Here is a 12947-nt window from a genome sequence, read left to right as displayed (position 1 = left end):
CACTTGAAGGAGAGGAAAGTGATCAGGAACAGTCAACGTGGATTCACCAAGGGCAAGTCATGCCCGACCAACCTGATTGCCTTCTATGATGAGATAAGTGGCTCTGGGGAAAGTGGTGGACGTGGTATAAAAAATAACCCCAACTATACATACAACACGATGGGGGCTAATTTAGCTACAACGAGTCAGGAAAAAGATCTTGGAGTTATCGTGGATAGTTCTCTGAAGATGTCCACGCAGTGTGCAGAGGCGGTCAAAAAAGCAAACAGGATGTTAGGAATCATTAAAAAGGAGATAGAGAATAAGACTGAGAATATATTATTGCCCTTATATAAATCCATGGTACGCCCACATCTCGAATACTGTGTACAGATGTGGTCTCCTCACCTCAAAAAAGATATTCTAGCACTAGAAAAGGTTCAGAAAAGAGCAACTAAAATGATTAGGGGTTTAGAGAGGGTCCCATATGAGGAAAGATTAAAGAGGCTAGGACTCTTCAGTTTGGAAAAGAGAAGACTAAGGGGGGACATGATAGAGGTATATAAAATCATGAGTGATGTTGAGAAAGTGGATAAGGAAAAGTTATTTACTTATTCCCATAATACAAGAACTAGGGGTCACCAAATGAAATTAATAGGCAGCAGGTTTAAAACAAATAAAAGGAAGTTCTTCTTCACGCAGCGCACAGTCAACTTGTGGAACTCCTTACCTGAGGAGGTTGTGAAGGCTAGGACTATAACAATGTTTAAAAGGGGACTGGATAAATTCATGGTGGCTAAGTCCATAAATGGCTATTAGCCAGGATGGGTAAGGAATGGTGTCCCTAGCCTCTGTTCATCAGAGGATGGAGATGGATGGCAGGAGAGAGATCACTTGATCATTGCCTGTTAGGTTCACTCCCTCAGGGGCACCTGGCATTGGCCACTGTCGGTAGACAGATACTGGGCTAGATGGACCTTTGGTCTGACCCGGTACGGCCTTTCTTATGTTCTTATGTATATCTTGACTTTAGCAAAGTGTTTGATACGGTCTCCCACAGTATTCTTGCCAGCAAGTTAAAGAAGTATGGGCTGGATGAATGGACTATAACGTGGATAGAAAGCTGGCTAGATCGTCAGGCTCAATGGGTAGCGATCAACGGCTCCATGTCTAGTTGGCAGCTGGTATCAAGCAGAGTGCCGCAGAGGTCGATCCTGGGGCCGGTTTTGTTCAACGTCTTCATTAATGATCTGGATGATGGGATTAATTGCACCCTCAGCAAGTTCACAAATGACACTAAGCTGGGGGAAGAGGTAGATACGCTGGCATTTTGGGCTGCATTAGCAGGAGCACTGCCAGCAGATTGAGGGAAGTGATTATTCCCCTCTATTCGGCATTGGTGAGGCCACATCTGGAGTATTGAGGCCAGTTTTGGGCCCCCCACTACAGAAAGGACGTGGACAACTTGGAGAGAGTCCAGCGGAGGGCAATGAAAATGATTAGGGGGCTGGAGCACATGACTTATGAGGGGAGGCTGAGGGAACTGGACTTATTTAGTCTGCAGAAGAGAAGAATGAGGGGGGGATTTGATAGAAGCCTTCAACTACCTGAAGGGGGTTCCAAAGAGGATGGATCTCGGCTTTTCTCAGTGGTGCCAGATGACAGAACAAGGAGTAATGGTCTCAAGTTGCAGTGGGAGAGATCTAGGTTGGATATTAAGAAACACTCTTTCACTAGGAGGGTGGTGAAGAACTGGAATGGGTTCCCTAGGGAGGTGGTGGAATCTCCTTCCTTAGAGGTTTTTAAGGTCAGGCTTGACAAAGCCCTGGCTGGGATGATTTAGTTGGGAATTGGTCCTGCTTTGAGCAGGGGGTTGGACTATATACCTCCTGAGGCCCCTTCCAACCCTGAGATTCTATGGGGCTGGAGCAGCTGCCAGCCCTGGCAGCTCTCTGTTTGTCACCCATCCTCCACCAGGGTATTTTTAGTAAAAGTCAGGGACCGGTCGTGGGCTTCCATTAATTTTTGTTTATTGGCCGCAACCTGTCTGTGACATTTACTAAAAGCAGCCATGACAAAAATCTTAGCCTTACCTATAGACTGTGATCAAGTCCCTCCTTAACCTTAGGCAAGACAGGAAACGGGGAGAGGGGAAACTGAGGCAGAGTGAGGGGAAAAGACTTGCCTAAGTTCACACAGCAGGTCAGTGGCAGAGCCGGGAGCAGAATCCAGCTCTCCCAGCACCCCCCGTAGTCCTCTCCCCACTAACCCAACCCCTTCCCCAGCATCCCAGCCTGACACGGTCTTCAGCAGTTGTTCCCAGGCGAGCTCATTGCTGCCAATGAGCCAGCACCAGTGCAGCCCCGCCCGGCGTGGCGTGAAAGCCGAGCCGCGCGGGCAGAGGAGCTGAGCTGTGTATAGAATCAAAGTCCATTACAATCCCATCAATACACGATACCGTCGGCCTGGCTGCGAGCGCAGCGTTCCCTGTGCCACTGAGTCATCGCTCCCCCGCAGTGACATTTCCTGACTTCACAATGGAGTTCAGGCTGCCTTCTCCTCCTTCCATTATTTCCCATCACCGGGGCCGGCGCTCAGCTCCCGCTGCTGGATCGATTTCCTTGCTGCGACAGCGGCAGCACGGGCATCAGAATGCTCTGCCCCGAGATGGCCCTTTTCACTCCTCCCTTGCCAGCTCACCCCAGCAACCCGGGCACCTGCCCCCCAGCCGGGGTCACTCCCAGGGATCCGATGGGAGTCAGGCACCTAAATACCTTTGAGGGTTTGGCCCTACATTAAAGCTGCTGTCAGGGCTGCTGCAGGAACACCCCCAATTCAGCAGCACGCCGTGGCAGACATAAATGGGCCTTGCTGGCTCTCCGCCCCCCACCCCAGGCGTCCTTCATGGAAGTGGCCAGCTGGCGAGATGGGGCTGTGGTGTTCCCACGCTCCAGCTATTCCTGGACTTCCCATGCTCCAGCTGTTCCCACAGGGACGAGATAGGGCAGCCTCTGAGGCCCCCCAAACTAGCCCCCAGCAGTGAGGCGAGGCAAAGGTGCCGTGACACAAAGGAGAGGCCGTCGCCCCCACCGCCTCGGTCTCCGTGCCAGGCTCAGCTCAGCCCTGGGGATGACCTGGGCCCTGGGAACTTTGGTGACGTTAGCCCCGATCTTTGCCGGCATGAGGCAGGCCAGGCGCTACTGGGAGGCCAGGGGAGAAGCCACCTCCCCTGCCGGCTGATGGGCTGCCCTGGCTGCTCAGATTGCTGGAGGACATGGCGCTCAGACGCTGTCCCCAGCCGTGCCCCAGCCGTGCCCTCTAGATGGTATCAAGCTGGCTGCCCCGGCTTCGTGCCCCTGGGGCATTCCCTGGCTTGGCTAACAGCGCTGCTCTTGGGCCCTTTGTCGCAAGGTCTGAGGCCTTTTTCTGCAGCCGCATTAGGAGTGCAGCAGCCATGAGCCAAGAAGCAGACGGTCACATCCTCACGGTCCCTCGAAATTATATCCAAACAGCGTCATATCGGGCCGCGTCGGAGACGCTCCTGTCCTAATAGCTCCCACCGTAACCGGCTAAAGAAACAGAGCTCAAGATGGTTCCAGAAAGCTTTGTCTGAGAGCATCCTGTCTGCAAGGAATCACTTACCAACAGCCGTCAGTGTGAAATCCCTACTTCTCTATTATTTTGCCTTTAGGGTTTCTGTCTGGTTCTTTGATTGGTTCTCTCTGTTGCCTAACTAATTTTGCCAGATTTAAATCAGCTAAGGTGGTGTGATCTGTTTGGTTAAAGAACTGTTTCAGAATGGGCTTGGGTGGGTAAAAACCCACTGTTTTGTAGCACTTTCGTTTAAAATGACTGATTAAGGTAGAGCTAAGCAGGACTCAAGTTTCCCTATATAAACTGGGCTCCAAAAGGAAGTTCTTTGGGAACCAACTCCAGGACACGGCCCCAGAGCTGCCAGACCTCAACACGCTGCCAACCATACTGTGCAGAAGCTGGAGTCCCCCGACGAGCCGATCCTGACTGGCCACTAGGAAAAGTTCATCTGCCTTATGGGGAGCAGTGAGCATTGTATGCGTAGCGTGTTGTGACCAAGTGGGGCTGTTCGTAATGTTTCTTCTGAATACTGGGTGGGGGCCTCAGTTCTGTCCGACACACTGTCTCCCTGCAACTAATGGCCAGGCCCTTCCCCCCCCAAGGGGATGCTAAAGGTGGGGGAGAACAAAGAGATCAGGTGACCTCCTGGCCCGGGAAAGAGACAAAGGCCAGAGAGGGGGGGCTGGAGGGGGTTTCAGTTGAGGGCTGTCTGGGGACGGGGAGTGAGGGCAGACGGGGGGGTCTGGCTCACTGGGCCCCAGAATGGACCCGGCCGAGGGGTCTGGTTCACTGTACCTACAAGCTCTGTGTTAGACCCTGTTCCTGTCATCGAATAAACCTCTGTGTTACTGGCTGGCTGAGAGTCACGTCTGACTGCGCAGTGGGGGGTGCAGGACCCTCTGGCTGCCCCAGGACCCCGCCTGGGCGGACTCGCTGGGGGAAGCGCACGGAGGGGCAGAGGATGCTGAATGCTCCAAGGTCAGACCCAGGAGGTGAAGCCGTGTGAGCTTCTTGCCCTGCAGACAGGCTGCTCCGAGGGAGAGGAGGCTCCCCAGAGTCCTGCCTGGCTTTGTGGGGAGCAGTTCCAGAGCATCGCCCGGGGACTCCGTGACACGTGTGCATTCTGGTTTGGTAACTGTTAATAAATAGAGGTTAAGTCGTATATTACTGTGTAAGGCTCTTTCACCGGGAAAAGGCCCCACAAACCCACCCAAGATTATGCCCTGAGCCCTAGGACCTGGGAAAAGGGTGGGGCACTAGATTCACCAGAAGGGTAAAGATGGGGTGCCTTAGAGTGTGTGGCCCTGGTACAGCGCTAAGTGGACAGAGCTGTCAGCCAGCATGGGGGCTATTGCTACGAATCACGGTTTGACCCTCCTGTGATCGATGGAATTATCCACGACCAGCGTCTGACACTGCCGACGGCCCCACGGCTGGGGTGGGAACCAGCAAGGGATGTCAGGGCCTCATCCAAGCTGGAGCTTTGCAAAAACACCCCCCACTGCCCGTGCTCTGCCTCCTTCACTGTGCCGAGAAACCTGGCGAGCAGCTTTCCTGCTGCTGCTTCCACCACCTTCCCTCGCGGCTGGGAGCAGGCAGCTGGCACTACATTTTGCATCACGTTGATGCAAGAGTGCAGCTTGTCAGCAGTGCCATTAACAGTGGGGGGAAGAAATGTTTTCAGTGGAAACTCCAATCCCCTGGAGACAGCTGCCGCTGGCTCCTGCACGGTGAATAATCGACAGCGGCTTTGAAGCCACCTGCCCCATGCTGCAGATCCTCCCCTCCCCCCGTTCTTTCCTGACAGGCCTGTGCCACCTCAGAGAGCTGGGAAGAAACAGATCAAGCTGCCAATCATTCCTGCCTTTGCCTGCAATCCCAGGCCCCATTTGCATGAGGTACCAATTTGCCTGTGTCACCTGCAGCTGGAATACTGATCTATTTCCATCTCCGCCTCCACGCCCTGCGCTGACGGTCCAGATCCTCAGCCGGCGGGGTAAACCAGCGCCGCGGGAGCTCTGCAGGTGGATGAGCTGCCCCAAACTTTCTGACGAGAGCTCGCCAGAGCCGGAGCACAGCTGAACTTTGCGAAGACCAGCCAGCGTGTCATTTAAATACCAGGCTCCTTGCAGGCAGGCAGGTGTGGATGGGAAAACGTTGCAGACTCCATTTGCGTCAGCCAAGGAGCCTCTGACATTTGCTGTCGTGGCTTCCAAGGGTGTGATCCAGTGAACTGGGCCGAGCACAGGGAGTCACGAGAGCTGACTTACTGTATGGCCAGTGGCAAGCCCGTCTCCGCGCCTCAGTTTCCCCATCTAATGGTGATGCTGGGTGCAAAGTGCTTTGAGATCTGGTGCGTGTTGCTGCTGCCAGTCAGAGGTTGGACTCCAGCTTCTGTCTCTCGGTTTCCATGCTCTGGAGCTCGAATGGAAAGGAAGGTATTTATTTTGAATAATGGCTCATTCAAGGTGCGCCATGAACTATTCCCCCCACCCCTCGGAAAAAAACGTGGCTCAATTTTTCACACTTGCTATCTGGTTACCCTACCCTACACTAGGAGGGCTGCCAGCCTATGGGGAGGAACAGGGCATTTATCACAGACAGCAGGGCAGGAGAACCTCATGCGGTCCCTCTCCAGAGCTGCTTTTCATCTCAAGGGATTCCAGATGCCTTGCAAGCTACATAACTACAGCCCCACAGAAATGCAGCCACCTCTGGGGAGGAGGGCAGCAGCGAATCAGCATGCACCTCCACACAAAACAGGGAGGGGAGCGTCATGGGGCAATTTCAGTGACGGGGACTCAGGGCCCGTGGAGGATCCAGCAAACACTCAGTCTATGCCCCCTGAGCCTCCTGGCTGGGACAGACAATAACAGCTGGGGGGCTCTGACCCTCTGGGCCAGGCAGAGCAAACAATCAGTCTATGGCTGTAGCCCCCAATAGCCACATCTAGTGGCAAGTGCGGGGTGTGGGGTAGGGGAACCCGGGCCCACCCTACTCTGCTGGGTTCCAACCCAAGGCCCTATGAAGCCGGGAAATTCCCAGTTAAAGGTTCATCAGCTTCTAATACATTCCCTGGGTCACTTCCTACCGCCAGGCTCATCTCCTCGGCCTCCATAGTCCGGACCCACGGTTCCCACCATCTGGCGAGTTGCAGCACGTCACCAGGAGCCGGCAGCACACGTCCTTCCTCCTCGTCAGCCCGCGCAGACGGAGCCGGGCTGCCTCCTTTTCTCTGTCCCTTCCAGCTGGCGCGGGGGCAGCGGGGGCGAGGTCTCCTGGGCCTGCAGTGATTGGTCAGGCCCCGTCGGCCCAGTGCGGGGTTGGTCACAGGGAGGTCTGTGGGACGTGGGCCCCAAAGAAGGTGACGGGACTTTTAAAAGGGGGAACAGATGGACCCTTGAATTGAATCCTCAGTGCTAAAATCTCAGTCTTCCAGTGACTTGGCTGACTCTAGATACTGGGCCTGACCCTGCAGACTTTCCTCCCATGACTAAGGTACGTCTATGCAGCAGCTGGCCACAGCCAGCATGGGTAGGCAGAGGGCTCTGCTCGGGTTAGCACGCTTCAAAAGAGCAGCCTGGCGGTGGCAGCTGACGCTAGCCACCTCCATAAGTGCATACCCTAGGCGCAAAATTAAACCAGAGTGGTACCGTTCTGCACAGACATTGCACTGGTGCGACGGACCGTGCTCGGTGCAGGGCCCCGTGCTGTCCAGGCCTCTGAGAAGCAACAGGAGATGTTCATCACTCCCATGTCTCGCACCCACCGCAGTCGTGTCTGTGTTATTCCTATGGCGACGTAAACAAGCATCAGAAATGCCTCCAGGAATCAACCGATCCTAGTGAATTATTATTTTCTTTGCTGTTGCAGTAATGTGCTGTGAAGCCCAGACGAGAAACTTCACAGCACCAGAGAGCTAGCCTCCGGGCTGCCTCCTCAGGCGCTCTCGTTAGCGAGTGTGGGTATGCTGGGGGGGGAGGGGATGGTGGTGTGATTCTCTTTGTACAAATGACCTCCCGGTGGAAGCCGGCTCCACCGAGTCCAGGCGAAACGGATGCACTTGCTGTTGCCAGTCTTCCCAAGCAGGGGACGCAGTTTTTCCTCTTCAAGATTATTAGGATAAAAGCAAAAGGGTCCCAGTTATGGCTCATACCCGTCAGCTTCATTTTATTATGTGGGGCCTGTGGTCTGCCACTGCGGGGGGAGAAAAAGCTTCCATTGCCCCGTACAGCACCCGCCCTTACTTGTCTCACCGCGACAGCAGTGGCATGGAATCAAACCCAAACCCTCCTAGTCTTGTGTACGTGCAGCGAAAAGACGTCATGCTGGTTGCTGCCCCAAGCAAAGCAGGATGTGACTGGATCAAAGCTTGGCTGACAGACTTTTGAGGACTTGCAACTTGCTATCTAGATTGCTCAGCCGTCTGCCTGCTGCACTGTGGAGGCTAGCAAGGTGCACCTGCCAATCTTCTCATTGTGCACTCCTCCGCCATGTGTTTGACCATCTGCCTTGCTGTCCCGCAGTCGCACTCGGAAGATCGCACTAAGCCAACTCTCGGCATTGCGGCCGTCAGCAGCCTTTTCGAGTCTACTGCAGAGCAAACAGGTGGATGTAAGTGAGGGCTTCTGAAATTCATCAGCATGCCTGTCTCTGTATCCCAGAGCTGCGGCCGCTCTCTGAGGACATAGCCGTCAGCCCTGGTATGCTGCTGATCATCTGAGACTGGCCCCCAGCCAGCAGCAGTGGACATGAATGCATGAACAGCTGCCGCAAAAAGGTGCCGCAAAGTCATGTGTGGCAGCAACTCAGCAGGAGCTGCAGGTGCAGCTCTTTTCTCCTGGAGGCAGGCGAGTCTTCTCGCAGATCTTGCTTGCACCTCGTGGAACCACTGGCCGCTTGTGTGCAGCAGGTGGTTTTAATCGGTCATAGCCCTCCATGCTGGTTTAAGTGAATGGCACCTTGTTAATGTTTTGGAGGACACGTCTAGCCCCCTTAGCAGTGTAACCAAAACAAAAGCAGACGAAATGTGGAGCGGTGACTGGTGTTCTAAGTGACAAACCCTAGGAAGGGGGGTTGGTTCTTCAGCAGGTGGCATTCTTCACTTGGAGTCGGTTCTGGGTGAATACCCCAGCCTGGCGCCAGGGGCACAGTGTCGTTGGAAGGGCTGTCTGCACTGAATGGAAAACGTATCTACTTTGCAGTCATTAAAGGGCTGGTGGCGTTTTCTGCAGGAGTAGGGGTGAGACATTCTGTGGAGTTTAATAGAGTACCGGAGATAGAGTTTTATAAGATGGTTCAAAATACCCCATGGACAGGATCTCATTCTCTTCAGAACAGGGCAGGTTTTTAAAGTGGTTTCCTCCATAGAACTTTATTAAATTCCACAGCACTTTCCCATAAATCTTGGCAAATTCCAAGAGAGAATAATTATATTCTGCTTCTCTACGAACCCCCTGTGGATATAGAACGTACATCACTTCCTATCTGAAACCGTCGTGCTGTGGTGCTGTCTACTGTTAAACAGCTGCCTCTGTTCCACTCAAGAAGTGCCTGCGTTTAAGTTAGGGTAAGGTGATTCCTAATCCATGGATCTCAGGGAAGCTGCTCCCAGTAGGAAGTGCAATGAATGGCAGTGAGTGTTTGCAGGATCTGGGCCTTGGTTTATAAAGGAAAAAAGATGCTAGCTAGATGTAAGATAGTTATGGCACGGGCCAGAAGATGCCGATGTTACATATTCTTGCAAGCTCTTGAGCATTCAAACAATGTACAGTCTTTGCAGACATCCGGACTGTTGTTGGTTTTGTGAAGCTGGTTCTGGCTGGGGAGCTGTTGCAAACAGCATGAGAGTTTGCTGTCTGCCTCAGTCTCTCTAACTAAAGCCAACTCTTGGGGCAGAGTTGCTTCCTGGGAACCAGGCATTGGTGTTTGGCTTGCGATTCCTGACAGAGTGGATTGCCTGCGGTCTGTTTGTATCACCTCTGGTGAAGGTCTGGTGCATATAGTGCCGATAAACAAGGTTCATTAAGAAAATACCCTGAGTCAGCATCACTGATTTCTCCTCCAATGGGAAACTGACCTCCGAGGCCCCCACATCAATTTGGCAACAGGGTGAAACTATTACACTCCATAACACTGTACTGCAGGCACGACATGATAACAAAGTACAACATTAAAAGTACATGATCAAGGTTGCAAAGCAAAGTGCACAACATTTAAGAAATGCCAGAATGAAGGTGACCGGTGCAGATGATACTAAACTGCTCAAGATAGTTAAGACCAAAGCAGATTGTGAAGAACTTCAAAAAGATCTCACAAAACTAAGTGATTGGGCAATAAAATGGCAAATGAAATTTAATGTGGATAAATGTAAAGTAATGCACACTGGAAAAAATAACCCCAACTATACATACAACATGATGGGGGCTAATTTAGCTACAACGAGTCAGGAAAAAGATCTTGGAGTCATCGTGGATAGTTCTCTGAAGACATCTACGCAGTGTGCAGAGGCAAAAAAGCAAACAGGATGTTAGGAATCATTAAAAAGGGGATAGAGAATAAGACTGAGAATATATTATTGCCCTTATATAAATCCATGGTACACCCACATCTCGAATACTGTGTACAGATGTGGTCTCCTCACCTCAAAAAAGATATTCTTGCACTAGAAAAGGTTCAGAAAAGGGCAACTAAAATGATTAGGGGTTTGGAGAGGGTCCCATACGAGGAGAGATTAAAGAGGCTAGGACTCTTCATCTTGGAAAAGAGAAGACTAAGGGGGGATATGATGGAGGTATATAAAATCATGAGTGATGTTGAGAAAGTGGATAAGGAAAAGTTATTTACTTATTCCCATAATACAAGAACTAGGGGTCACCAAATGAAATTAATAGGCAGCAGGTTTAAAACAAATAAAAGGAAGTTCTTCTTCACGCAGCGCACAGTCAACTTGTGGAACTCCTTACCTGAGGAGGTTGTGAAGGCTAGGACTATAACAGCGTTTAAAAGGGGACTGGATAAATTCGTGGTGGCTAAGTCCATAAATGGCTATTAGCCAGGATGGGTAAGGAATGGTGTCCCTAGCCTCTGTTCGTCAGAGGATGGAGATGGATGGCAGGAGAGAGATCACTTGATCATTGCCTGTTAGGTTCACTCCCTCTGGGGCACCTGGCATTGGCCACTGTCGGTAGACAGGATACTGGGCTAGATGGACCTTTGGTCTGACCCGGTACGGCCTTTCTTATGTTCATATGGGTAACCTTACTTCTGCCCCCTTGGCTGTATGAATCACGAGTCAGTCTTTAATTATATGGTTATGCATAACATTTGTCCGCAGGACTCCTGGCTCATTCCACAAACAGACCCATCTGTAAGCAAATGTAAGGACAGCTGGGGGTCCCTAGGCAAAGACATCCTGGGAGTTAGAGCAGCATGTCACCATTTAAAGGGACAGAGTCAGGAGTCTGTGAAAATTACATTAAAATATTATAATCTGTCAGGGGACTGTCACCCAGCTCCTAAATATCCATTAAGCATAACTAAGACGCCATTGTGTTGGCTGAGGATTAATTTGAGTTTCTGTGCGTAACAAAGAGCCCCACAGAAGAACGGAAGAAAGAATGGCCAAAAACATAACAGGGTTCAAAAAAGAACTAGATAAGTTCATGGAGGATGGATGGGTCCATCAATGGCTATTAGCCAGGCTGGGCAGGGATGGTGTCCCTGGCTTCTGTTTGCCAGAAGCTGGGAATGGGTGACAGGGGATGGATCACTTGATGATTCCCTGTTCTGTTCATTCCCTCTGGGGCACCTGGCATTGGCCACTTTCAGAAGACAGGATACTGGGCTAGATGGACCTTTGGTTTGACCAGTATGGCCTTCTTAAGTTCTTATGGAAAAGGTGGAAGTTTGAAATGTTGCGTTGTTCATTTCTTTAATACATTTGGTTATTCTTGGCAGTGCAATCAGACACCAGATGGTCTGACAAGCCAGGGAATCTCTGCATCTGAGCAACGTTGGATTCAGCGGTGGCCCCAGGCACCGGCGCTCCAAGCGCGTGCCTAGGGCGGCAAGCCATGGGGGGTGCCCTGACGGTCCCTGCGAGGGCGGCAGTCAGGCAGCTTTCGGTGGCACGCCTGCGGGGGATCTGCCGTTCCCGCGGATTCGGCGGTAATTCGGCGGTGGGTATGCCGAAGCCACGGGACTGGCAGACCTCCCGCAGGCAAGCCACCAAAGGCAGCGTGACTGCTGTGCTTGGGGCAGCAAAAAAGCTAGAGCCGCCCCTGGTTGGACAGCAAGCACTACATGGGTTTATTTAAAGCCCAACAACGTTTTTGTAGTGGCTACCGTCAGTCTGAGCTTGTACCCAATAAACCAGGTCCCCCGTAAAGCTCTGTTTGGAAATAAAACCCCGACGCAGCGTGGAAATAATGCAAGGCATGCAGCCACACCACCGAGGGGTTTCAGACAGGAAGTGACGAGGAAGTCCTTATTCAACTGAAACCACAGTTAGGGGCTAATTTAGCTACAACGAGTCGGGAAAAAGATCTTGGAGTCATCGTGGATGGTTCTCTGAAGACGTCCACGCAGTGTGCAGAGACGGTCAAAAAAGCAAACAGGATGTTAGGAATCATTAAAAAGGGGCTAGAGAATAAGACTGAGAATATATTATTGCCCTTATATAAATCCATGGTACGCCCACATCTCGAATACTGTGTACAGATGTGGTCTCCTCACCTCAAAAAAGATATTCTAGCACTAGAAAAGGTTCAGAAAAGGGCAATTCAAATGATTAGGGGTTTGGAGAGGGTCCCATATGAGGAGAGATTAAAGGGGCTAGGACTCTTCATCTTGGAAAAGAGGAGACTAAGGGGGGACATGATAGAGGTATATAAAATCATGAGTGATGTTGAGAAAGTGGATAAGGAAAAGTTATTTACTTATTCCCATAATACAAGAACTAGGGGTCACCAAATGAAATTAATAGGCAGCAGGTTTAAAACAAATAAAAGGAAGTTCTTCTTCACGCAGCGCACAGTCAACTTGTGGAACTCCTTACCTGAGGAGGTTGTGAAGGCTAGGACTATAACAATGTTTAAAAGGAACTGGATAAATTCATGGAGGTTAAGTCCATAAATGGCTATTAGCCAGGATGGGTAAGAATGGTGTCCCTAGCCTCTGTTTGTCAGAGGATGGAGATGGATGGCAGGAGAGAGATCACTTGACCATTGCCTGTTAGGTTCACTCCCTCTGGGGCACCTGGCATTGGCCACTGTCGGTAGACAGATACTGGGCTAGATGGGCCTTTGGTCTGACCCGGTACGGCCGTTCTTATGTTCTTATGTTCACAAGGGGAGTAGACTGTAATTACCCAG

This window comes from Mauremys mutica, chromosome 3 (assembly GCF_020497125.1).
Source record: "Mauremys mutica isolate MM-2020 ecotype Southern chromosome 3, ASM2049712v1, whole genome shotgun sequence".
Lineage (NCBI taxonomy): Eukaryota > Metazoa > Chordata > Testudines > Geoemydidae > Mauremys > Mauremys mutica.
The sequence above is the reverse complement of the archived record's forward strand: the minus strand, read 5'-3'. Positions refer to the sequence as shown.